A 26,447-nucleotide genomic window follows, 5' to 3' on the forward strand; every position below is an offset into this window, starting at 1 on the left:
ATAACTTTAGAGCCATTGAGAGGAACTGTAATTTACTCTGACACTTGCATCAAACCTCAACATTTTTGAAAATCAATCGCATCACCAAGGTAGCATCACTGTTCCCCATAAAACTGCTTATGACTGACTTGAGCGCTGAGGAGTTCACCTGGCCTCAAGACTTCCCGGATACTAATCTGATTGGATCTGATAGCATCTCTGGGAAACAAGCCCAATCCAGAGACTCCACTCCATAATCTACCTTAAGATCAATAGCGAACATTCTGCTACAAGACACCTAAAAACACCCCGAGATGTTCTTTATCCGCGGCCTGATTATTTGTTTTAGTGCCAAGAGAGAGAGCCATTTAACAGTAGGAAGCTGTTCAATTTTTTGTTTTGTTTTTAAATCTAACTATTCTCTAAACGAGATGTGTTCTTTAAAATACGAGTCATGAAGGGCAGTGAACTTTAGAGACAGAAAATGAGTCTTATTTTTAGATCTTTATATATATATATTCTGGCCGAAAATTGCATCTGACAAATGCTTCTGAACAATTCAAACTTTGCTCAGAATTCATTTTTATAAAAGGCAACATAAACATTGCATTAATTTTATTCACTCATGACCAGTGTTTTTATCTTCAACAGTTATGGCAAAGTTTTTTCTATTGGCAATGGGTTTCTTTTGGATTTGTGAAGATCTGCTCACTCCCTTTCCAGTTGGTGTTCCATGGCTTACAGCGTGGTTTTATAACTTCAGCTTTGGGAACTACAGATATGAAGAACCTGCTGAAAACGCTTGCCAACATTCAATTTAAAGAATTTTCCCACAGATTACCACTAATGTCTACTTGATTTACTTTTATTTCATTTTTCATTCAGTTTATTTTCACAACTGATAGTGTTCCAGACAGTTAATGTACTTTTATTTTGCACAACTGTACAAGCTGCTTCCAGTTGGGTAAAATCGCTCCCAATCTTTAAGTTGTATCTAATCTTGTGCTTCTTCCTTGGTGGCAATATTGATGTACTGATGTGAGGAATGATATGGAGCTTGCCCCAGATGTTTTCGTATGAATTCTAACCGGCTTCACAATGGGGCTCCCAGGTTTGGCTTCCCGTGCTACTTTTCAATACTGTTCTGGCTGACGTGGCTTATATTAAAAAAATATTTTTATTTGAGCATCATTTTTGGTTTGCTTTTGAAACGTACCACAGAACGTCTGGTGGAAACCCAACAAATGCTACGTATTGGTTCTGATGATCTGTGTCTCTTGGAAACTGAAGTGGGTCATTTCCTTCTTACATTCAAAGACTAATTAAAAAGTTGTGTTTTACTTGAACCAATAAGTGTGAAGTAAATTGAGTTTAATTCTCACCAGATTGAGGAGCTAATGGCCAGTCTGGGTAGGGTTGAGAACAAATTGCTGCCATTTTAAAACAACTACACTCAACGTTTTTTGCAGCGGTACATTTAAAGGTTTTTATGAACCTTTTTACGTCACCGTTAGTTTTACTTTACACGATTGCTTACATTAAATTGTCTGAATGTTTGGATGCTCAAAGAGCGCCAGCAGGTATATCAGAGTATTTTGATGGAAATACCAAGCAAGGTGAAATTGACAGTGATGTAAACATTTCTAAAGCAGTATTTGCGTGAACTGCTATGAAATGTTTAAGACTGGCGTCCTTTTATAACCGCAGCAATCCACTCTGGTCTTGTCCTTGTTCAGACTAGACTGTTAGATTGTTAATCTGGTCACGATTTAAGTATTTCTCCAAACTGAGGTCATTCAAAAGGATATCTACAACAAGTAAGATAGTACATGTTCATGATCTTTCCCCTAAACCCCACTTCAAAACACCTGAGCTATCCCTTTAAGTCTGCAGTGTTTAATCTTGGTCCTTGAGGGCCCCTATCCTGCATGTTTTAGATGTTTCTGTGCTTCAACACACAGAATCTGAACGAGCAGGTAATTAACAAGCTTCTGAAGAACTTGAGGGCGTGCTGATGAAGTAATTCAACCACTAAATCAGGTGTGTTGGAGCAGGGAAATGACTAACACATGCAGGATGGTGGCCCTCGAGGACCAGGATTGGACACCACTGCTTTAAGTTAATTAGTCGTCGCAATGTCTGAGATGACTATGTTGTCCTTTACAGTTGAATTTTAAAGAAAGATGAAAGTATTCCAACCAGTCTTATGATCATCAAAAAACTTATTTTCCGTTTGACTTTCATCCATTTTCAACATCAGATGACAGCTGTGCAAAGAAAAAAAATCTGCTTTGGCAATGAAGGTAAAGGACTAACTTATATTCATCCTTTTGAATGTTTCAGTACAAAAACATCATTGTGCAAAATAAAATATCGAGCCTTTTTTATACCAGGCATTCAAGTAATGCATTCAAACAAGTTTAAGAGAAATTTCAACAGCCTCCCTGTCAGCCTTTAACTATTGTACGCCGTGTCATTGCTGGCGGTGCCCTCTTTTATCTGCCTATAGTCGGCTCTCCTTTTTAAAAACGAGGATGTCAAAAGGTGTTCTCTGTAAATTAAAGTTAAGTGAAATGATCAAGTGTGAATATAGCTGATCAAAAAAGAAAACGGAGACAACCTCATCGATTGTGGCGAAGCAGGACGAGAAGCCTGATGTGCAGTCAGGAAGAACATTAACAAAACATCCTCCATTTTTAAAATGCAGTTTCCGAACCGTCAGGAAGAGGGCATTAAAAGCTCGAGCCAGCAGCTGGAGAACATTACTGGTTATGTCATTCTCTCTTTCTCTCTGACTGTCTGTGCACAGCCACAGGAAGCAGATTTTTTTTTATTTTTTCATTGTATATTTAGAGGTAAAAACAAAAAGCCGCGTCTCTGGTGCGTACGCCCGTGTCCCATTTTCAAGCCACTTCAGCAGTCCTCCTACACACTGTAACCAAAATACTTGAGCCACCGTCATTGAAATCAAGGCTGCCGTACAGTAAACGCTGGGCTCAAAATTAACTTGGCAACCGGTGTTGCCAAGAACGTGTGCGAGAAGTGCTGATGGCGAGGATTGCTGTTGAAAAACATAATTCCGATGAAAGAACTCCCTGTGAAACCACTGACTGTTTGTGGAGTGGTGCTCGAATCGTTGGTGCAGCCTTCAAAATGTAGTCATCTTCAGCTTGACACTGATTCAGGATGGGTGTTAGTTTATAATGAAGGGAATTAATGTTGCCTGTCATCTTGTTTTTTGTTTTTTTTGTCTCTTTTTAGTGCTTTATTTAGAGTTTATGAATAATTTGAAATATTTTAGGAACGTAAACGTCTATAAAAAGGGCTGAGAGACCGGGAGCGGATCCAAATTTTAGGCCTTATATTAGCAAAAAGTTCAAACCCAGCAGTAAATGTAGGCTGAAGTGTAATGAAACCTGAAGAAAAATGGCATTTAACTTTAATGCCATAAAAAGAAGCAACTTGTGTGTNCATTTTTTAATTTAAAACAACCACAGAATAGATTTCTGCTAGAGTAAATGTAAATTAGTGGTAATTACAATAAATATTTTAATTCTTAAAAAAAAATAGAGAGAAAAGAAAAAAAAAATGGAGCAGCAGCATCAGTGGGGGAAAAATGCAGTATCGATTGGAGTGGGTAAAGTCTAGAAAGACATTTTATTGTTGCTGTTGTTCACAATCAAGAGTACAAAACTGCCGAATCTCAATCTATTGATTGCACGGGATGTTGCTATACATCACTATAGGTGCGAGGCTTTTTCATCTTCTTGATTAAGACCGCCAGAGGTGAGTGTTTAAAGAGTGAAACTGTAATCACACTCCCTTTGAAGAAGGTTATTTATATCTGCTCTTAAGGTTTTTTTTTTTTACCAGCCTGCAATGCCTGTGTGTCCATGAATGTTTGTCCAGTCTTTTATCACATTTACAGGCAGCTGTGAACTTAAAAACATGCTTTGATCATACATAACCAGCAAGATGTTGCCCATCTGCTTGCAGCAATGGTGCACACAAATATTGGTATATTATAGTTTCTGTGCAGCGTATATTTTCCAAACTGACCACTTACGTGTGGTCCTTTGTCACGAAACCCCTTTTTCAAAGCGTTTTAACTATTAATGTTACATAAAACAGTTTATATGTAATCTACTTGACATTTTAATGTATGCAAACGGGGACTGCATGTACTGACCACTACATTAAAATCAATTAATGTAGGAGTTTTATTCCAAAAGAACAGATTCGAAACCTTTCTGATGGTGTGAGTGTTTAATAGGGAAAAATAAGCACCTGTTACGGCCATTTCTAACTCATAGTTATGAATGTAGTTACATAATATAGTTGCACAATATTTTGTAGCCTTTGACAGCATTATTTACCTCACCACCTGGTCGTCTTTGTAATAAAATGAATTATCTTAGTGTTTTTCATGGTTGGTAGCCTGAAGAAGATGAGAGGATGCCAAAAACAAAGTGTAGTAAGTAAGAAGAAGTGAGAATTGGAAAACTGCAAATTTAGTGAAATTAACTGTTGTAAAATAGGTAATTACAGTTCATTAACCATAGAATGAGTGGGGACAGTAAGTGGGACCTAAAGCCCCACATTCCTAGTGTGCAGACTCTGGTCCTAAAAACACAATATGAGAATTTAAGTTCAATTTAGTTCAATTCAAGCCCTAGAATTCCTTCAAGGCATGCATATTCCTTGCTGATTTTCATGCCTGAGTTTTAAACTAAGATCCTCTGGCGTTCAGAAATTGTTAGTGCTCCCAGTACGTGTTGGGAACGATTCTCAGCTACTACCACACCAAATTTTACCTCAATATCTATTAGAAATGACTAAGTTATATCAATATTTGTACTTCTAAGGTTGAATAAGCTGTGGTGGCTATCTTGAATTGGATGAACTCTATAAGGTAGTTGTAGATGTAAACCCAATGATTACTTTCTGAGAGCTTCATTCAAATCTGTCCAGTGGTTCATGAGATACTTTGGTAAAAGACAAATATACTCATGTAAAAACATTTTGGTAGGTGATATTAATTTATTTAGCTATGCAAAAAAGCAAATGAATTCATGCAATTGGATACAATTCTATTTCAGTTCAAGTAAATGCTGATTCAAATTCAATCTCATTCAAATTTTCTCTACAGAGCAGCAATTTAAAATACATTTTCTTTGTTTTTTGTACATGGCAAAGTGCATTTGGCCAACAATATCAGAGGTTAAAGAGGAAAAAAGTTGGGTTAAACAAACAACTGCAACATAAAGTTGAGGTGAGTGGTGCTTAAAAGAATTTGACTAATTACATTGTCTTTTTCCAGACATCAAATATAAAAATGATTTTGTGATCTGCTGCCCTTTAATAATGACTGAAAAGTAACTTTACACTAATACTAATCTCTTCCACTCCTGCTGAGTTGAGTCCCACAGATTCTACATCTCATCCTCATTGTTTTTCCAAATCAAGCCTTCATTTTATTATAAAATCTCCTTACCTCCAGATTAGGAATTTATCTTGTCAGCCACCATAAACCCAACCTTCCAACCCCAAAAACATACGTGACGGTCGTCTGGAGTTGGATGTCAGTTCAAGCAAAACAGACTTAAATTCAATTAAACAAATCTATTTCTAAAAATCTGTCAACTCCTTATTATCCCCTATTCATTGAGAAGAAGCTTGAACATAAGTTCTCTGAACAGCCATGACATTTTCCTCTTTTTGACAAAACGGATAGGTGACGGAAGGAAACTGATGAGTGCTCGAGCTATTGTTCACGCCCACCGCCCTTGAACAAGAGCCTGGCTGTATTAGTCAGTTTAGTCACATTAGATGAATATGCCCTGAAAGACTAACAAGCTGATGAAACGGAATACAAATTCTGACTAAAAGGCTACCCAGATGGAGGGAACAGAGCTGCTGAAAATTCTCTCGAATGACCTTGATGAGTGTTTCGGAAAGGGCAAAACATGCCCTCAACAATGGTTCCCAAATGTAGGCGGCAATTCTAAAAAGGATGTTAAAACACTGGCACATTTCAACTTTAGATCGCTGCTGATTAGTGTGTGTAAGAAATTCCCTGAAGAGGGTGAACAAATGGTCTCTTAATCTGAGACAGACTTCTGTGGAGGCTCATTTGATTCCTTAAAGAACCAATACATTATTAGCCAAAGCTCAACAAGGCACCTATAAGTGTAGCTTGTGTAAGGCTACTCTTCTCACTTGTATCTATCCTGGAACTAAATAAAATACACATACCGGGCAAAAGTAAATCTCACTCTTTCCAATATGCCATATATCAGAAGAGATTCCAATTTGGCCTTGCTATGATACTGAGATCATAAAATGTACCATACCCTGGCCTCCCTGCTGTCAAAGTTGCCAAGACGTTCTGCTTTCTAATAATAAGGGTTCCTTCTGTTCTGCCAGCTGACAGTTCTTTGGAAAATCATAGACAACACACAATGTCAGACATGGACCAAGGTTTATATGGGCTCTGATAAACAAAGGTCCTTTAAAAATGTCTTCAAAACAGGGTGAATCACATTGATGAATACTGCTCAATAGTCTCCTTTTTTCTTTTTAATATATCCAACTCTTTCAGATTTACTAAAGTTTTATCCGCTCATTCTCACTGGTCATCATATAGGACTCCTGTGCCTTTTTTTTTAAACGGTGCAGAGAAAAAGGCATTCAGGGCAATGGAACACTGGGGGAATTTATTGATGTAATTATTTTCTGTGGACTGAACATTTTACTGAGATAAACTTCACTTTTGACAACATGACTGTCTTTGTTGGGATTTAGTAGATCACTAAGAAGCATCATAGGTTGGATCAATTTCTTTCTTCACTGTTGCCTGGACAGCATGTGGGAATTTGGACTTCTGAACAGAATATTACTTGTTAAACAAAATTCCATGACTGAAATGTCAGTGTGTTTGTGGCAGAACTTCATTTAGGTTTTAGCCTTGCTTGAACTAGTTTTTAGAGAACGTGACTGAAACCAGGGGAGTCTTTAGGTGATTAGATTATGATTGCCTTGATGGATGGTGTACCCCATGTCTCACGCAATGACCCCTGAAGGTGGATACAAGGATCAAGCAGGGAAACCTGAGTGGATGAATGGATAATGACAGCCTACAGATGTGTGTTTGTGGGCAAACAAAACAAACACACACACACCTGTTGGCCAGAAATAACTTGACAAAGTTAGGCACAAACAATAGCTTTTCAAATTAAAACAGGAAATGATAGTTTATTACCCAAAAATCTAGTGTTATTTTCTGGATTTGCTGCAAAATATTATTGAAGCTGCTGTGCTGATCACTGTGTACATTCCAAAATGTGGCTTTGACTAGACTACAGACTTTTGTGAATCAAAATTAGTGATATGAAAGCAAAGAGATAAGATGCAAAGGAAAATTTTTAATATAAAATTATCTTGAAATAACTAGTTTATTTCAATATATTGCAAGAACAACGCTCATTTTGTCATAATGGTTCAAATATACCATTGAGATAACAAAACTTGTTTTCTTAAGATACTAGATTGTACATTTTCTTATGCAGACCTCAAAAGAAACTACTTCAAATTCACAATTAAACAAAAGTAGTATTTTCCTCAAAAATCAGAACAGCCATGCTAACAACTGATTTAAAATTATGTTGCATTAAGAAAAATCCATTACTGGTGAACACGTTACTGTTATAGATGGTCTCTGAATGTCATGAAAGCGATACTGAATGATTACATGTAACACAAGAACCACTCATTTGGTAAAATCGTACTAAAGGGAAAGTCTAAATGTATTTTTTTGGACAACCAAAAATACTTTCTGTTTAAAACTTAAGAGCTGACTGTCGTTAAAACTGCCCTACTCTTTCCAACTCATTGTTTGAGCATCACAGCCAAAATGATCCGCTTACATTTAAAATCCATCAGACATTTGTGCAATATGTTCAGGTTCATTAAGCCAAATAGCACATATGGTACATGGCAATGCGATGCTAATGGTGGACCACTTATCTCAAACACATATAGTCAGATTCACAGTAAAAGCAGAACATCTAACACGTATATTTACTGCTTCTGTCTGATTTTAATGGGACTAAGAAGACGAGGCACAGATGTACACATTTTTTTTTCTCAGTTGTTTTTTATGCATTCTGAAAAATATTTTGTTTTCACTTTGTTTTAAAGGATGTAAAAATTTTGCTTACTTATATTGATTGCCCGCTGCTGAGGATGTGTGTGTGTTTGTCTGTACCATTAGCAGAATATCTCATGAGCTACCGAATAAAAAACATACTTTCAGAAAGCAATCATTGGATGCACATCTACATATGATTAACTTTTGGGCTCATCTGACTTAAGAAAATACAAATAAAATGGCTTTAAGTTGGCTTAATGTGTTTAAAGTTCTGCCAGTAATGATTCGATTCAATTTAGATTCATATCTCATGAATCACTGGACAGTTTTAATGAAACTTTGAGAAAGTAATCATTAGGTTGGAGATCAGCTTCTGAATAGGCTTTGGACTTGCTTCAAAGCCAACTTTAGAAAACCTAAAAATGGCTAATTTATCAAATTTAAAAACAATATTGAGCTACAATGTGTTGTGGTAATGGAGTATTGTCCTTAACACACACTTTGAGTGCAAAGCATCGTGCATCATAACCTCAAAACCCCGACATTGATCCTGTTTGTCTGTTAGCAAAATCACATCATGGGTCTCAAAGTGTCTCAAAGTAATCACTGCGTGGACATCTTCAACTGATTAACGTTTGGAGTGAACGCAATCCAAGATGAATGCCACAACTAATGAACCTTAGCCTACACAAAATGGCTATACCTCCAATAAATCTGTCATTCACAACTCGTACTCCAAGCGGTAACGGATCATGTGAGGTCACGTTGCACATTTTAAAAGTTTTTCCAAAACATTGATCACTTCATCAATTCTCATCATGAGATCTTTTAAAACGATAGCACCAAAGGTGGCAGCTGATTTGCATTTCTTAAATGGTGTGTTTTTATATTCTAAATGAAAACCTATGCAAAGCAAACAAACACAACTTGAATGATTGTTTGGAATCAGAACAACGATGCGAGATGTAACCTCGTAAACAGAGCAGGTTAATTACGGCTGATTAAAATGTTCGACAGACTGTAGAACACTGAAAGCAAACTGAAACTTGTTGCACCCAGAATCTTAGTTTGCACTCATCATGCTTTATTCATAAGGCTTCACATGTTGACTAGATTTTTTTTTTCTTATCGTGTCAAGGTGCTTTATTCATATTGCTCTAAATAATTGAACATCCAAGTTTAATTTCCAAAAAAAAAGTTACAACTTTTTAATAAACACACAGTATGAAGAAATAACAGAGCCAGCCTAAGGTTTTTTGGGGCTTTTAAACAGAAATGGATTCGGTGCCGCAGGTTAAAGCTAAGCTCATCATCCATCTACCTCATGACCACTTATTTCTATTTTGCATTATCCAAATTTGACATTTGTATAGTAGACAACTAGCATAACCATTGTTGTGATTCACTCCAACCAAATAGTGTGATTTTAATATATTACTGGGAGCTGGCAGAAAGTGCTCCTATTTAAGAATGATAATGATACATTTTCCAGAGAACCACTATTGTTGTTTTTAAAGCTCTCAAAGTCAAATTGGCTGAACATAGACTGGGAAATCTTTAATGGATTACTCCTTAATTTCCTCTCTGATTTATTCTTTATTTAAATCTACCTAAAGACCAAGTTTTCTGTTATGACAAGGTTTCATTTTTTTGCGGTCAAGTCATCAACAGTTGTACTCCTTTGGTCTAATTCTGTTCAGTCTAAAGGCGAAGATCTTTAACCAATGTCATTGGACGAATTACAACATGCCCATCTCCCAATATGTTAGCAATGATGAGCATTAGCATAAATATATTTGTTTATCTCATCCATTTTCATTAATGTCTTTGGATGGAAAACTGGAGGTAAGGCCGTGGAAACAGACCAAGCAATATTCAGATGGACAAACAGAAAATTGTGGCTAAAACTGAATACAACAAATGCTAAAGGTTGAGCTAACACTATAGCACTTGTCCCATCTAGTGAGCTGCAAAGAAAGACTGAAAGGTGAACTAATGGTTAACGCCTGCAATGTAGCTTTAGAGGGTCTTGACTGAGAACAATCGTCAGATTTTTTTTTTTTTTAAACCCTGAATGAGCAAAATGGTCATCACAGCTCCCGTGAGATCAGAGTCAGAGGTTTTCCAGTCCACTGAACAGGATTAAGTAGTTTCTCAGAAGTAACCTGGGATAGAATGGATTGAGCATGCTGGCTGAGTTGTCTGAACGGGACTTCATCCAGAAATCAGCGGACTTCACTGAAACAGGATTAACATTTTTTTGTGTTCCAGAAAAGTTGTCTGCGTGAGCTTGTCTTTAAAAAAAAAAAAAAAAAGGTATGCGCTTCTGAAAATCTCTGTCTGTCATTACGGTGATTATTAAATTGGTTTGGATTTGATTGTGTCAAGACGTTTGGTGCAATGTGTTGCAAACTAAACCAGTTGTGGTAATTTAAGTTAGAGCACTTGTTAAAGTGGAGTCCAGATTTGGAACGTTTTTATGAGGGTGATTGCTCTGCCGCTCTTGCTGGTACAATCATTGTGGTAAAAAGGGAAAGAGGTCATTTTTACGGTTTGTATCTTGGTGAAGGTGCTTCTGTTGTTGAAATGTTAAATCATGTAGAATCATGACTAGTCAAACCTGCTAAACTCTGTGGAAGTGTGATCGTGCATATTTGTCGAGATCTTTGTCTTGCTTTGCATTAGTTGTGTCCGTGTGCACAAAAAGTACATTTTTGTCACAAGATTTAAAATTACTCTTAAAAATGTAACAAAGCCATTTACTTACCGCTTTACTGTGCTCAGTAAAAAACAACTTTGTGCCTCATCAAAATGTATAGAAAAGGCAAATGCCAACCATGGTAGCTTTGGCAGCCATCTTAAATTAGATTGACTCCGAGAGTTAATCAGGGCATCTGATGATTACCCTCTGAGAGTTAAATTAAAATCCATCCGGTAGTTCCATGATATTTTGCTAACAGATGGACAAATGAGCACATGCAGACACATGCAGTCATATTATCAGTTGCTTTTCAGGGAGGCGGATGATAACATAACAGATATTATTAGCTGCAAATTACAAAACGCATCCCATGTTCCGTGGAAGAAATCAATTTTCTTCTGTCAAGTATCCGAGTGTAGGTTTCTAAAAGAATAATAAAAAAAAGCCAGAAAGTCACATTTTTCTGTGCATATAAGTATAGATGTTAGTTACAAGGGGGCCATAAATTACCTACATGTTTCTCACAGCTCTGAGGTGCAGCCAGAAACCCAATGTACTCATTTGCTACTACCACATAGCTGCTCATATATTATCTACTGCGAGCAGCGTGTCACCAAAAGTCTTCTCAAGGCGGATCCCCGAGGTGAAGGAGAGTAGAGCCTATGACTTGGCACGCTACTTCTGCAGCTCCTGCTGGAGCCCTGAGCCATCTTAGTCGGCCATCACTCCATGATGCGTTTCCATGCTAATGTACGAGCTTAAAAATAAAAAAAAAGGTCAGTGTGTGTGTCACTGTCCCTGAAGCTGAGTGGAATACAGCTCATATTAGCTATCACAGGAGGGGAACCACAGCCACTCACCCCGGATATTCTTGTAATAAATAAATAAATGCGCATCAGAAATGGTGAGGATTGTTTTATCTTCCACTTTTATCATCCGTCTGATGATAAAACTGTGTGGGATTTAGAAGACGAAGCGCCACACGATTCTAAAGGAAGTGTTTTCAAGTTCTGAAAGACTTTTCAACTCTGCTTTTTTATATTTATTTATTTATTTATCCACCCACCGACTGCAGGTCAACTAAATCCGAGATAGAATTTGCTGTATTTTGAAATCTAGAACACCACGTTGTATTTTATCGCTTTGGACTCTCCGACTGACTTACGACAGCCATCATGAGACCTTTAAAGGACTACAGGTGTGCCAAGAATCAAACAGTATCTGAGAGTTAACGCATACTCTGAGCCCGACTCATGATTGTGCAGGAGATCGTCCACAATGTTGTCCACAATGACCAAAACTGCCATAACCAGCATTTCTCAACATCAGAAGATCTTTGTCCAAAACTCATAAAAAGGTGGCGTTCAATATGCATTCATTCAAGCAATGGTAGGCCTTTAAGTTTATTTAACCTCCCCCCCTATTTGAATCAATCTGCACCATGTCATTATCAATGACATTAGTTAAACAGCCTCGTGGTTCAGACGTGACAGTCTACAACTGCAGGATAAACTAACTCTTTAGAGCTGAAATGCTGCTGCACGCTCGCTTCAAAAGAAAAGTTGCTTTTGAAGTGGCATGAAGGGTTGGTAAGCTGTTGCTAGCGCTGACAAGTAAAGGATTTGTCAGTTGCAATCCAAAACGGAGCCGACATGAGAAGGAGGGGGAACTTCTTGATCGCATGAGTGGCATTTACTCCCAGTGGTCCTCTGACACTGGTAAAATATACCCTAAGAAAAGAAGTGAAACATTATACTGGAGTTCAGTCGGGTCCTCAGACGCGGATTGACACTCCATCTGTTAGATGTCAAGGGATGAAAACCGCAAGCTGCCCTATTGGTGATGAATAGAGGACCAGATCAGTAGAATAACACAAGGCCACTGTAAGCTTTGTACTGAAATAAGCTTCATATCATCATTTTTTTTTTAGACTAGATCTGAACCAGAAAATATGCCTTTATCTGCAGAAAATAAGCCTGGATGCTGCCACAGTTTCAATGCAGTCCATCTTCACTTTATTAAGAGTGGAGGATAAAATTGCTATACCCAGAGGTGGAGTTGCACCTTAGGCATGCACATTAAGTTGTTATCATTTTAAGGATGGATGCAGAGATACTGGAAATACAGGATGAAAAGAAGAAGCCTTGCAAAATCGAACGCATTAACAAGAATTTTTTTAAAGGTACAGTCTGGTCGTTTTGAAGTTATGTTCTGTCACATAGTTCTAAATAATTACAATTATGACAATTATGATATGAATAATTAGTCAGCGAAGAAAAAAAAAAAAGGTCCAAGACTTCCTCCAGGCTAGGATGATGGATTGCCAAACGAGGGCCTGTTTTCTATTGTTTTTCAGGTTTTCGAAACAACTCATACTGATGTGAAAAAACCTGAAAAACTGTGTAAAATTTGCCCTTTTTTGGGGAGACGTTACCTGAGCCCGAAGGAACACTTCTGCCCTTTTCTCCATACTCAATGTTCTGAGACTGATGTCACCGCTCTTCGTTTTCTTTTCTTTTTTTATCTTTTAAGACTAAGTTTTATTCCTAGTCACTTTTAAAGCACATTGTCGTTCTATTTTAATAAAACTTTGCTTTTACTTAAGCACAACGCCGTCTGACCAAACCTTCAGTCATGCGTATTAAAGACGACGTCTGCGCTGTTATTTCAGCTATGCATACAGTACGTGATCAAAAAAGAAACATTTTAAAAATGAACTTTGCTCCACTCTTCCTAGGCTGAAGCAGCAGCTCCCCCAGTCCTCTGCTCTGCCGGCAGCCTTCGGTTGAGGGAGAGCTGAGCTGGATCCCTGGAAAAAGTAAGGTGCTCATTTCTTCATCCTCTACCGTAGCTTCAGTAAGCTCCCACACATCAATTTGACTCATTCCTGTTAGAACAATGTGTTTTTTGTTGAAACAATTACTTCAATAATCTACTAAAACATTAAGCTGTCACACTCTGGTTATCCTCTGATGATGCATCATTGCTCCATAAATGGTGATGTGAATTCCATTCCATAAATGCATGCCTCCACAGGCCAGATTTGTAGGTTTTCTAGCACCAAAAAGTCGAGATGTTGTCCTTTAAAAATTTGCAAAGTGCCAAATGCATAATGGTTCTTAAGCAACTAGATGAGCAGTCCAAACAGAAACTAACTTCAGTGCCCAAGGAGCACTTCTCGACTACTTTCTGCTTCTAGTGAATACGAATGAAAACAGCCATATGTTTAATGCTCAGACTTCTGTCTACCTTTTAACGCCGTGAGGCCATTTGAAGCAAATTTAGCGCAGCAACATGAGATTATACAGAATATAAATCAGCTTTATCCCCTCGATGTGTCGTCGTCCGGCTTCTTGGAGCAGCTCGCTATAAATGAACATCCACTGCCACATCATTAGCCAGTGGAAACAAGAGCTGAACTCATAATTTGCACTGACAGATCCGAGTGGAGCTCTAAATTATCTTCGAAACAACAGAAGAGTTGGCCGCGGCATCAGCCGGGATGCTACGGCCTTTCTGGGAAACGGGGTACATTATTCCTCATTTAGGAACTGACAGTTCAACTAGTTGGATAAAATTGTGACAAACAGATATCGTGTGCCCAGAAAACTCTGCATTCATTTTGCAGACGCAACGTTGTATTTGGAGCATAATAAGACTTGTGAAGTAGAAGCAGTATGCGACATATCTTACATTTCAAAGTTTTTATAATTATTTCATCTCAGGGAGGAATGTTTGGTAGAAAACTACGTAACAGTCTGAATCTTTTGTACACTTTTTTGTATAGTGTAATCAAGAATAAAGGTAAGTGCTTATAAGATGCAACATGAATAATTGGTGACTTCTGCAACTTTAACAAACTTCACATGTAGTCATAGGTTTAGAGTATTTTATCAAGCGACACTAAGAACAATGCTGCAATCAGCATTTTAATTTTTTTTTTTTAATCAGCTTTGTTCATGCTGCATCTACAGTGTGTTATATTGCACGGGAAATATCTGAAAGTAGCTTTCAAAAACTCTTTACATCGTTGACAATCACAAGTACAGATTGTTTCAGAAATCTTTTCCCCGAGAAGAGGCCAAGCAATAGATCTTGTGACGGTGAATCAATTTCCTCACTTCACATGTGCTGGTTTGAGTCAAAACCCTGTCTCAGTTGTATAAACGAAACAAAGACTGACAAACTACTTAAAAACAGTTTTTGTCTTTGGTTAAATGTTAATTGTGACTGGTTAGAGGCACGGCTCCCCGCCAGTGTCTCACTGGGCTGCAACTGTTGGCGACGAATCGACTTGAATATGGTCAAAATATTTACAGAATAACTTTTCTTTTAAAAAAGTTGTTGTTGCAGGTGTAAGAAAGCGACCCGTGAAACTAAATTGTGGCTGATTGGAGACAGAAAGAGAATATGTTGTGCGTCACGACTTAGACAATTTAGACACTTTGTGACTAAATTCTGACAATATGTCAGTTTACTGTGATTCATGTATGCAATTTTGTGTCTCCAACAGTTGCAGCCAAAAGAGATACTGGCTAAATAAGTAACTGGTATTTGTTTTTGGGTGCTTTTAATTTTGTCTTGTTTGCATTAAGTGCAAATATTGTTTGCTGTGACTAATTTGCAGTCTCAGCCGAAAAAGCTACTTGATCATTAAAAAAACGTGAAGTGATGTCCCTGTGACATCTACAGCAATACAGGTCCTATATTGTTACCACCGACGATCAATTATTTGTAACAGTTCTATAGTTTCATACATACATAACCTGTTCTCATTACTTGACATGAAACCCTGCCATTTTGTCAAAGCTCGTCTCCCATCTCTGAGGTGTATGTGTGCTGGGTGCCTTTTGATGTTGTTGCCTTATAATTGGGCCAAGGCGGTCCACTGCAAGCTTCCCATGCTGTTAGATGATCATTCATCACGAGTAGTTAGGTTTGGGAATTAGAACCGCTTGCTGGGCTCGGGCACGATGGTAGAAAGAACACAGCTGAAGTAATAATGGCCTGGTTTACTGGTTCGGACTGATCAGATTACAGACAGTGACGCCTCTAGTTCTGGTACTGATTCTAAGGCTGCATTGATTTGGGGAAATGTCCGAAAATGGCACAATCTGAGAGAATGAACTGAAATGCAAACATTTTCTATGTGATTATCTGTTTTATCTCCTTATTACCCCTAGTTCTGAATATCTATTTCTGTATGTTATTTATAGCGGGTTAACTAGTGTGCAGGTGTGAGGACTACGCAAGGAGGGTCAAGTGTGAGATCTTCAATTCCCTTGTTGTTATAAGTGACCCATTTCTCAGTCTATGATGTGCTAGATTCAGAACAAGGAAAAAGGGCACATTTTAAAGCTGATCCCTTGAATTTTCATTGAAACCTTTTAAAGGAAGACATGTCAAACAACTATCTTTTTAAGTCTGTAAATTTGAGAAGACATCCACACTTCCTTTCTTGTCGGCAACATTTCTTATTGTGTCCTCATGACTTTCTTTAGCAACCCACCCCGATCCTCGCTTCCCCGTGCCTCATGTTCAATCCATTAAAAAAACTAATTTAATCCATAATTTTCCAAGCACCAACATCTCAAGTGTACAACCAGCATCTTTTTTTTCTATAATTGCAGCCTTATCAAGTCCCATCAAGTCACGAGCGTCGTTTGGAGAGGGCAATTCCAAATTCCGTCAAGTAAACTTATGATCATGACATCGCAGGAATTTCCAATGCCGTTAGCTCCACATTTGAAAAATCAATAGGTAATTTTGAAGTATTTCTGGCATCTCATTAATTGTTCATGGGGTGCTGGGATTTTATTTCTTCCTTTTTATCAAATGTTCCCTTTTCCTTCAGTGATGGAAACCTGAGAATGTGAGGTGTGAGGTGTAGGATGATCCCGGATTTCTGAATGTAATACAAGAATAATGGCTACAAAAAATAATTTTAGCGCTTTAGAAGCTTCAGAAACAAGTTGGAATATGCCACATGTTGTACCACAACACCCTAAAAAGCTTTCTAATAATTGTTTACCCTTAACAAACTTCAAACGGGTCTTGCTTTAACAACTTTTCGTTGGTTTTAAAACCCATGACTTGTTCCATCAGACATGGTGAGTGATTTGTCATGTGCCTAATTTAGATATTCCATATTCTGGGTTTCCGGACCCACAGGGAAGGACATAATTGAATAGGCTGTGTCAAAGCCTCCCCCACTTCACAAAAACCTCCCAGGGACTTGCTAACGTTAATTATCTCCCATTGCAATATGGCCTAGTTTTATAATTACTGGTCCTGCCAAATATACTAAAACATACTAAACCTCTCACCAGACGGTTATTAATTTAGTGTGTGTGATCTGTAGACATGTGCTGTGCGCCTTTGCCTACTTACCTTATTTACAGACTGGATGACAATATTTGCGCTAGAGGGGTTGATTGGATTGTGTGTTGCAATCGCAGACTGAGCAGAAAAAGAAATAAGTATCTAAGACAGGCCCTTCATTAGCCGTGCATATCTTATCAACATTAGTGTGCTCATTTCAGCATCAAAGGGCTACAGTGTGCGTTGTAAACATTAAGATTAATTCACTTGTCATAAGCCTCGTGAAACCAGATGTGTAATGTATTCTGTGGCTCTGGAGGAGCCGGCGTGTGTCTGAAACGAGGAGAAAGGCTCTGCAGAGCCAGCATAGTCAACGTTTTCTGCAGAGACATGACAAAGAAACGTCATATTTTAAAACCAGCCATGATAGAGGCTGTGGAAACCGAGCCAAACAAATGAAACAAACAGTTATTTTGTTTCATTTGTTATGGTTATGGATTAATTGTCAGACTTGTCGATCATTCAAAAACACGTGGGCCTCTGTTGATGTGATTCCCTTCCATGCAGGAGAGTCAGGGAACTGCATCAATTCTGTATATCAACAAAGAAATTTTAGCTTAATGCATCAAACAAAACTGCTTCTGTTTGTGTTTCCTCAGCCTGAGCTTGCATCAGGTTATTTCCCACTGGTTTAAATGGTCATTTTTAGCTTAAGCATTTCAAAACTCTGTCCTCAGGCTGTTCATACTAACACGGATATGTTGCAAAAACAAACTGTTTCTGCTGCGTTCGCACCCCTCATCCACCTGCAAACAGCATTTTTACTGAGACGCATTTAAATTCTTAAAAATGCTTCCCAAAATCCAGTTTTTAAGGACTTTTATTGTAGCTGTGTGTGCTGAACAAACTGCCACAGCCCATCATTGCTGTGTCTGACCGTGCTCAGGAAATCAAACAATTACAGCCAAGATATTAATGTCTGACCCAGAAACGCTAACTATCGAGAGGACATGTTGAACAATGTCAACCAAACAAGCTACGCTAGTTTTGGGGAAATTAGCCATGGTTGAAAGACTTTTTATTTGCATTTTGTGTCAATAATGTTGACATTATTTTCACCTGTCCTTGCATAGCCGGTTGGTGTTTTTAAAACTTTTACATCCTCCTCCAAACATATCGTCTTTGAAATGGAGGAAAAACGTCCAATAAAAAGATATTCAAAAGATTGCAGTTCGAGCCTTGTTCTATTTTTAATTAGTTGTTCTTAGTACAAGATCATTGTTTTAACAAACGACCCATTTCTTCTTTAGACTCAGTTTACAGACAAATGTTCTTAATATTTCCTTCAACAGCATTAGAATTCAGCACTCCATTAGTAGAAAACAGGCCCAAACCATAGCACTACCACCTTTTTGTTGCTAATAGAATAGAGTTTTGAAAATGTAACTGTTTCAGATTCATTTTGTTTTAAAGAGGAAATGAAATAAAATGTAAGAGTTTTAATGTTTTTCTTTTAAACAATTTCATAAAACATTCTAGTGGTGTATTTATCTGATTTAAAATGTCATTGATTTGTTTTTAGAGTTTCTGTGCAACACATAGAACCATTTGAGCCCTCCACTGTCCATATTTGCTAATGACTTGTCTTGTTTGGGTTCCTGTGTTTGGCACTCGATATGTCGCACTTCCAAGTGATCATGGAAAATGCCAAAGAGATCTTTTATTAGTAATTTTGAATTGGTGTAAATTTCTTTAAATGCGGGACTCTGAAAACAACCTTTTATGGCTTTCTTTTGATTTGTTAGCTTCAAAACACTTTTCATTTCCCCTTTAAAACAGCAGGAAGAAGAAGGGGAGGGAGAGAAAAAAATACATTCTTAGAAAAGCATTTGATTAATATCAGAAGCATTGGTACACCGCTGCCAATTAACCTCGGAGCTTAAGAAAAAAAATAATACATTTGGCCAAAATCGTGTCAACACTGCTGCTTGGAAACCTTAAACACTGTAGAGGTGAAATATAAAATCCTGTGCTTTCTGCGCCCAAGTCTAATGCTTCTTCTGAAGAGCGTTTTTTGTGTAATGAAATGTATTCAGTATATGGCATATAGGGTAAGATGTGTTAATTAAAAATTCAGCAACTGGATGAATTATTCCGTATCTAATTATCTTTGAGAGCCTCGGGTAAAACAGAAAGATGGTGTAATGCTGACCAGAGGAGCTCCACTTAAGTTTGTAATCCTGTGGCTGCAAGACATAAATAAGATTCATTTTCCATTCAAGTGCTTTTGGCAAAAAAAAAAAAACAGCAACAATAATTGACCCTAATAAAAGAAAAGTGTGGTTTGGTGTTTGTTTTTTTTACTGAAAATGATAAGTTGAAGGTAGTTTAAACTGGGTCGTGAACATCTTTTAAACCAAAGAGTAAAACGTTGAAATCTATAAAATACCTTTGCTAATAAACTTTAGCATTCAGCATCGCTTTGAGTGTATTTTTTGGTGGTTGCTCCATGAAAACCCTTGAAGTGCTTGTTTCACAGTGTGAAAACATAATGGTATGAATGATCCCGTGCATTATTATGCAGCTGCATGTTTACATGTTTACCACGAGTGACACTTGTTGCAATCTTGGTTCTGCTGCTGAAATATTAATCCAGAAGCGTTTTGTTACATCTTCCCTGAAAGTGTCAGCTGTTTCTTCGCTCATTGGTTCAGTTTCCTTAAATAAGAGTTAAGTTTCTTTTTTCCCATTTGACGGCATTCTTCCATAATTTTGCGAGTGAGCGCAATACCGACTCCAGTTGCCCTCCAGTTACCGTGTGCACGCTGAGCCTTTACCACTGGCCGCAGCCACCTGGGGACTTTTTTATAGCTTCAATTACTGACTCCTATTCTGAAAATCAAGGCTAGCAATTAAGAGACAAACCACTTATCCAAATTATATCATTGACTAAAGGTTAACAGCATGCGCAGCCAAATATAGTTCAACAGAAGGCGAGTTCAGAAAAGCAGAGCTCTTTTGGTTCCTTCATTCTTTTTTCTTCAATAGTCCCAAAGCATTCGCCCTACATGGTAAAGGCAAGACACATCCTGTTAACCCTCTGATCAAATTTTATTGCGTTGATCCCTCAAGCTATGATCTATATCAAGCAGAGATTCTTCACCTCAATTAGCATAAAACCTGTTAAATTAAAGCAAGGATAATGGACTTTATTATGCCACACTTGCAGAAAATCACAATGGATCTGTATAGATGGTGTTAAAAGCCACATGAAAAAGTATTTTTTTTTTATTTTTATCAAAAGGGTGCAAACTGCTGATCTTGGCGTTTGACCTGCTGTTGGCTTCTTGGATTTGCGGCCTTCTTCTTAGAAAACCAGGGGAAAGATTAACATTAGAAAGCCCCATTTAATAAAGTATTTATGTCACACTGTGCTTAAATCCACTTTTTAAAACATTTTTTCCAACCTAAAACACTCATTTGTGTGGGCTATATGAGATTAAAATTTGAAAAAGGGTTTGATCCATGTGATACGCCATTATTTTTGGTGTTTCTAAAATGTGTCCTCTGTTTTATTTATTTATTTATTTTTATTTAGTGTTTTTCTTTCTCTGGAGTGCTTTAATGTGTTTTTATGACTATTGAATGACTATTTTCCGTCTGAAAACCTGTAGTGTTTTTGTTTCCTGCTGAAATGTCTCTCTCGAACATGCGTTAAATGGGTTTCATTCTGAGAGGCAGAAAAGGGAAAACACTCCATGCTGTCCATGTTTCAGCATCTTTGCAACTTTGTCTTTTGCCGAGGCAGTTGATTTGCCATTTGGTGCTTTTAGGTGGTTAATCTCTCGCACATTTCCAGAATGCGTTGGTGTACCCCCTGTCAAAAGGGGACCGGGTTCACAACACCAAGCCAAACCTGAAGTCACTTCTCTCAGGCTCATAGGACAGGCTCCAGGTCATTCACGTGTTCTCAGTTCTGAAATTTCTTTTTTCTCTTTTTTATGGGAAGCCGCTTCCACACATTAGAACATTACTAGGTTGGCTGACAGATAAATTAGAATAATAAAGTCATCTCTGAGTGAATTATTCAAACATTTTTTGGATCTACGAGGCACTTTGTGTGTAATGAGAAGACCCAAATAAATCATACGATTAGAATAAGGTACCTTACCACTCCTCCATTTTAGCGTGAATGTCACAGTCAGGCATTGCTTTCTATCAAACACCGAAGCTCTTTTTTTTCTTGAAATTTACGACCTGTGAGTGGACACTAAATCTAAAGCTGCTGTTGCAGCTCAGGCATGATCTTGAGCCGTGTCACTTCTTATTTGGATCATTTGTCAACTCTGAGTGCTTTTCAGTTTGTGTGTCACCACTAAGACAGGTATCTAATGACCTTTTTTTCCCCTCTTCCTTACTAACATTTCTCTTTTGACTTTGAAGGGTTGTTTTCTATGCAGCCAGAAGCTCATTGGTAGGTTGAACAAACTCTGTTCCCTTTAGGAATATTGTTGTTTATTTTGTTTTGTTTGGCAGAAATGCAATGCTTTAGCTGTGACACCAGAAGGTTTAAGGACACATGGGAACGGCTGGTGGATTTGTCCACTTTTTAATGTATTCCCAAGAATTCTTTGAGTTTTATTATTGTAATAAATTACAGTTGAATGGTTGGTCTAGTGGTTCAGAAAGTTTTCCTCAACTTTGCAACAATAACCGTTATCGTCCATTGTTTCAGTCTTATTGGCAATCTTGGAAGAAAGAAAGTGCTCCCTCTTTAAAGTCCACAGTATTGCATATGGAGGCATAAAACAGCTTTTCAACTTTAGGTGTACAAAAATGCACAACAGATTTCATTGTGACATTATTAAAAAAAAAAAAAAAAAACCAAAATGAAAAAGCTGCATTTGCAAAACTAAGTCCACCCTTACTGCTTCCATCAGATTTAAAAAGAAAAGGAACAGCTAGGAGCTGCTAACCAGATGCATGTGATTAACCTATTATCAGTGTGACCTCCTCTGTAAAAGCAGGAGTTTTGGCAGTTTGCTGGTCTGGCACAAACAGGTCTTAAGACAATGCCAAGGCGGAAAGGTGAACTTTCTTTATTCCATTATTGTATTAGCGTTGCAGCTTCTCTTAGTGGATACACGATTTTTCTCTGAGTTCCTAAAGACATGTCAAATATGTTCCAGACATGAGAACGACTGTATATCCGTGTAAACCATGTGATTGACAGCTCCCTTTAAGCGGTTTCCTTGCTGTCTGCCAAGAGCCAAATGCATGTTGGGAGAGGTTCCAGCCATGACCCAAAAAGCCAAATAAACCCGTCTCCTCACCATAGGAGTCAGCATGACAACACAAAATTGACTATGTATGAGTTTCTATGTATTCTCCTGCACAGTCAAACACGTGTAAGGTGTCACTGAGGTGATGTGTCACTCGAGGCAGCGCCCCGCTTCACTACAGAAAACAAATCCACCCACTCCAAAGTGAGCTGCCTTCAGTGGGGAGCAGGGTTAGAACGAACACTGAGACGGTGCTTTATAGTCCTTTGTGACAAAGATATCTTCTTATAGGATGGTTTATCTCTTTTTGTACAGTGTTATAAGAAATATGACTATAATATCTTTGTGTCGTTCGAGAACTTACAGATGCATATTTCTTTTATGAACTCTGAGAAAGCTTTTATGTGCTTGTATAGGCTGATGTGTGGTCTGAGCATCTAACAACTTCTTTTCTTCCACTTTTCACTCAGCAGAGTTTCAAAGTTTTAACATCAGTTTTCTCGTCTAAATGCACAGCTATTTCAGGACAAAAAAAGTCATAATATATATTGTATTCCAGAGATTTCTTTGATACATGTACAGCAGATGTCTATTGGATAACTACTGTAGTTTCAGTTTTAAACTAATTATTAAATGATAACCTTTAGGTCTAATTTAACTCAATTTTAGTGTAAACAACTATGGAATCTTTTTAGACATCTTTTCCACCCCAGAAAGTTCAATGGACTTGTCCAGGCTGTAACTCTCTCCTCTCACAATGACCACTGGGGATAGTGTGACTCTGCATGAAAATGAATGGATGGATTGTTGCTTCTAACACTTTTTATTAGACCTTAGCTTACTTGTTACTAGGAAATGTCAGGTTTTGCAAATATCAAAGCTTTGACACATTGAGCACTGGAGTCTGTAAAACTTTGCCCAAGTAAATCTTGACCAAGCAAACAAGAACCACATTTTTCTTGAAGAACTGATTCTGAAATGTAGCTGGTTGTTCTCTTCCCATAGCCTCCTGCTCTGAGAGCTAAATGGTTTCAGGTGGTGTTTCTTCAGTTTTTATTGCAATTAGAAAATGTCAGTTAAAAGACCTCTTGAAATCAAGAAGAGAGGATTTTAATGTTTGGGATGTTCTTCAGTTGGCAAATGAACATAAAACAATGCAGGATACATTTTAGTCAAACCAGTTGTTTGAGCTAATGAAATTAAAAGGAGGAAGAAAAAAATGCACCTTTTGGCCAGAATGTGCAATTTAGTAAAAGGGTGCTGAAGTTTGGAAAAAGAACACCGCTACAGCAGTTTGTCATGAAAGTGGATTGATTATGCTTTAGGCTTGTGTTGCAGCCAGTGGCACGAGGAACCTTTCAGTGGTAGAGTGAAGAATGGATTCAATTATATACCAGCAAATTTTGGAAGCTAACACAAAGGACGAAAGGGGGGAAAAAAAAAGCTGAAGCTGAAAAACAAGGTGGCCTCTAGTACAGGATAATGATCCTAAGCTCACCTCAAAGTCTGCCCAAGCTGAATATTTTGCCTTCGCCTGCATTGTTTTGCCATCCTAAACATAACATAATATTAATAAAAACAGTACAGGCAAGGTGGCATGAGAATTTCACAAAACTGCAAGCCCTTTGGAGGACAAATTTTGCAATGAGACTTGAGATACTTGTGCTGTTAGCAAGAAGTCTTTATTGGCTGTGATGGTAAGATGCAAATCTTCTGCCATCTTGTATGCCATAGTTTTAAATTAATGTCTTAAGTGATTATTTGCTCATAGAGTATGTGTTGTGGGATGACTTTAAACTACTACCACCCCAAATATTGGCTCAATATCTATAATAGTCAGAGTTACACCTGTCTTGGTATTTGAACAGTTTGATTGGATGTAGTGGCAATCTTCTATCAACAATGAACAAGTCGCAGATGTATATCTAATATTACTTTGAAAGGTTCTGTAAAATCCATCCATTTGTTAATGAGCTATTTTTCTAACTGATGGAGCCGACACCAACCTTTAATGCCAAAATTAAAAAAAAAAAATATCTTGCTTGATGTTTTACTCATATGTTGGGAAAAACTCAGCTTCTACCACACCAAATTTTAGTTCAATGTCTGTAAAATTGACAAAGTTATAGTCATTTTGGTGTTTTGCTAACTTCCATTAGCTATGACAGCCATCTTGAAATGGATTGACTCTTTGATATGACAGGTAATTGCATTACACACCTTTCATGGTGGTGGGGGATAATTAGCCAACCTAGCATGTCAGCGCACGTCAATTTGAACACCAGTCTGAGTAGGCAGGGAACTTATCTCCATGTTGACATTATAATGTACATTAGATGTATATTACATTATGGTTTCTCTGGGTTTCTTATCTGTCAACAATTATGACAATTAGCAGTGTTGCCTTGAAATGTGTGAACAGCCTAAGAAATGCACCGTGATGCATTTTGCAAACAATGGAAAAAGAGGATAGCTTTTTATTGTGACTTTGTCATTTAGTACAAGATGTCGGGACTTGTCTGCATTTTCATCACCCATATGTGACAACGATGTGGATTACATGTGCAACAATTTCATTAAAAAAAAACAAGTGCTGCCCTAATCGGGTTTCTAAATTTTTATGGGAGAAAAGCTACTATACCGAATGAAACCATTCATCTTTGGTGACATGTAGTTATAAGGTGTGATATTCAACAAGCTTTTCACACAATATTTGCTGTGTCATTCATCCACCCAGGCTTGATATCCCTAGCTAGCTATTTCACTGTTCTTAGGGATGTGGAACATTATCATTATGTCTCTCTGTGCTGTTCTCCTCAAGGCTATACAAAGCATCAATTTTTTTTTTTTTTTTTTTTTACAACTCCCAGCTCATTCACTTTCCCGTGGCCCATGTTAATTAAAATGCTGAATGGCACACTTCAGGTTGGAAACACAGAATTTTGTTGTTTGACCTTTTCTTTTTGCCAATACGTGGCGCTGGCGGAGTTTGTCGCGTTAATGAATGGATGATGTACTATCCGAGCTGACAGGCCTCTTTGGAAAAATTAATAAGAACACAGTGAGCAAGAAAGAGGGAAAAGAGTGAAGGTCTACTTTTTTTGTTTCCTTTCTCTAGACTTTATTTTCTCCTCAAGGCTCATGTTGGTTGAGTGGCTTGTGACTGACTGGGTAATAGTTCTAATGTAGCTATTTATCATATGGACGTGTAAAAGACTAAATGATAGGTGATTTTAAAGAAAAAAATAATAAAGTTCTAGCATTTCTTCAAGGAATGCACGTCACCTGCCAGCTTTAATGCCAGAGTTTTGGATTTGGATTAACATCTGCAGGATGCTGCAGAGGATGTTCTACTAGCTGGTGGTGGCCGATGTTCTCTTGTTTGCTGTTGTGTGCCGGTGCAGCGCGCTGAAGGTTGCAGATGCCAACAGAATAAACAAACTCAGTCGTAGGGCCAGTGATGTGGTGGGGTGGAGATGGATTCACTGACTGTGGTGGTGAAAAACAGGATGTTGTCAAAGCTTAAGACCACACAGGGGGTCGTAGACCAGTGGTGTTCAATCCTGGTCCTGGAGGGCCACTATCCTCCATGTTTGTTCATTGAAACACCAGGTTTGAATAACTGAGTGATTAACATGCAGGTGGAGGCCCTCCAAAATCAATAACCCTCTGGTGTGCAATATCACAATGTGAAATAAATCTTGTGCAATCTCTCTGTCTTATCTGTTGAACTTGGTAATTTGTCAGGTTTCATAGTTTTGTTCTGTAATTTTCTAAATGTTATATTTGTTTTAATTTTCTATTTCATTCTCATGTCTTCTTGGAGTGGCTGCAAAAACGTTGAATTTCCTGATGGGAATTAATAGTTATGCACAATCTCATGCAGTATTACTAGTTAAGCATGGACACAACATGCTCACGCACAGTGGTGAGCAAAAACATAATCTTCTGCCTTCACCTTTCAGCTGTGAGTGATAAACATTGAAAAAGCTTGGCAGAGACAGATACAAATGGT

General features: G+C 37.8%; 1 long non-coding RNA gene across 3 annotated transcripts in view; it reads left to right on the top strand.

Annotated features, from left to right (window-relative positions):
- Window positions 1–26,447, top strand: part of LOC108244315 — a 96,602-nt gene that overhangs the window by 28,212 nt on the left and 41,943 nt on the right. For all 3 annotated transcript variants that reach the window (XR_003039807.2, XR_003039806.2, XR_003039805.2), the window contains one exon: window positions 13,567–13,647. This is a non-coding gene — a long non-coding RNA (uncharacterized LOC108244315). The remainder of the gene's footprint in view (window positions 1–13,566; window positions 13,648–26,447) is intronic.

The sequence above is a fragment of the Kryptolebias marmoratus genome, linkage group LG23 (assembly GCF_001649575.2).
Source record: "Kryptolebias marmoratus isolate JLee-2015 linkage group LG23, ASM164957v2, whole genome shotgun sequence".
Classification (NCBI taxonomy): Eukaryota; Metazoa; Chordata; class Actinopteri; order Cyprinodontiformes; family Rivulidae; genus Kryptolebias; species Kryptolebias marmoratus.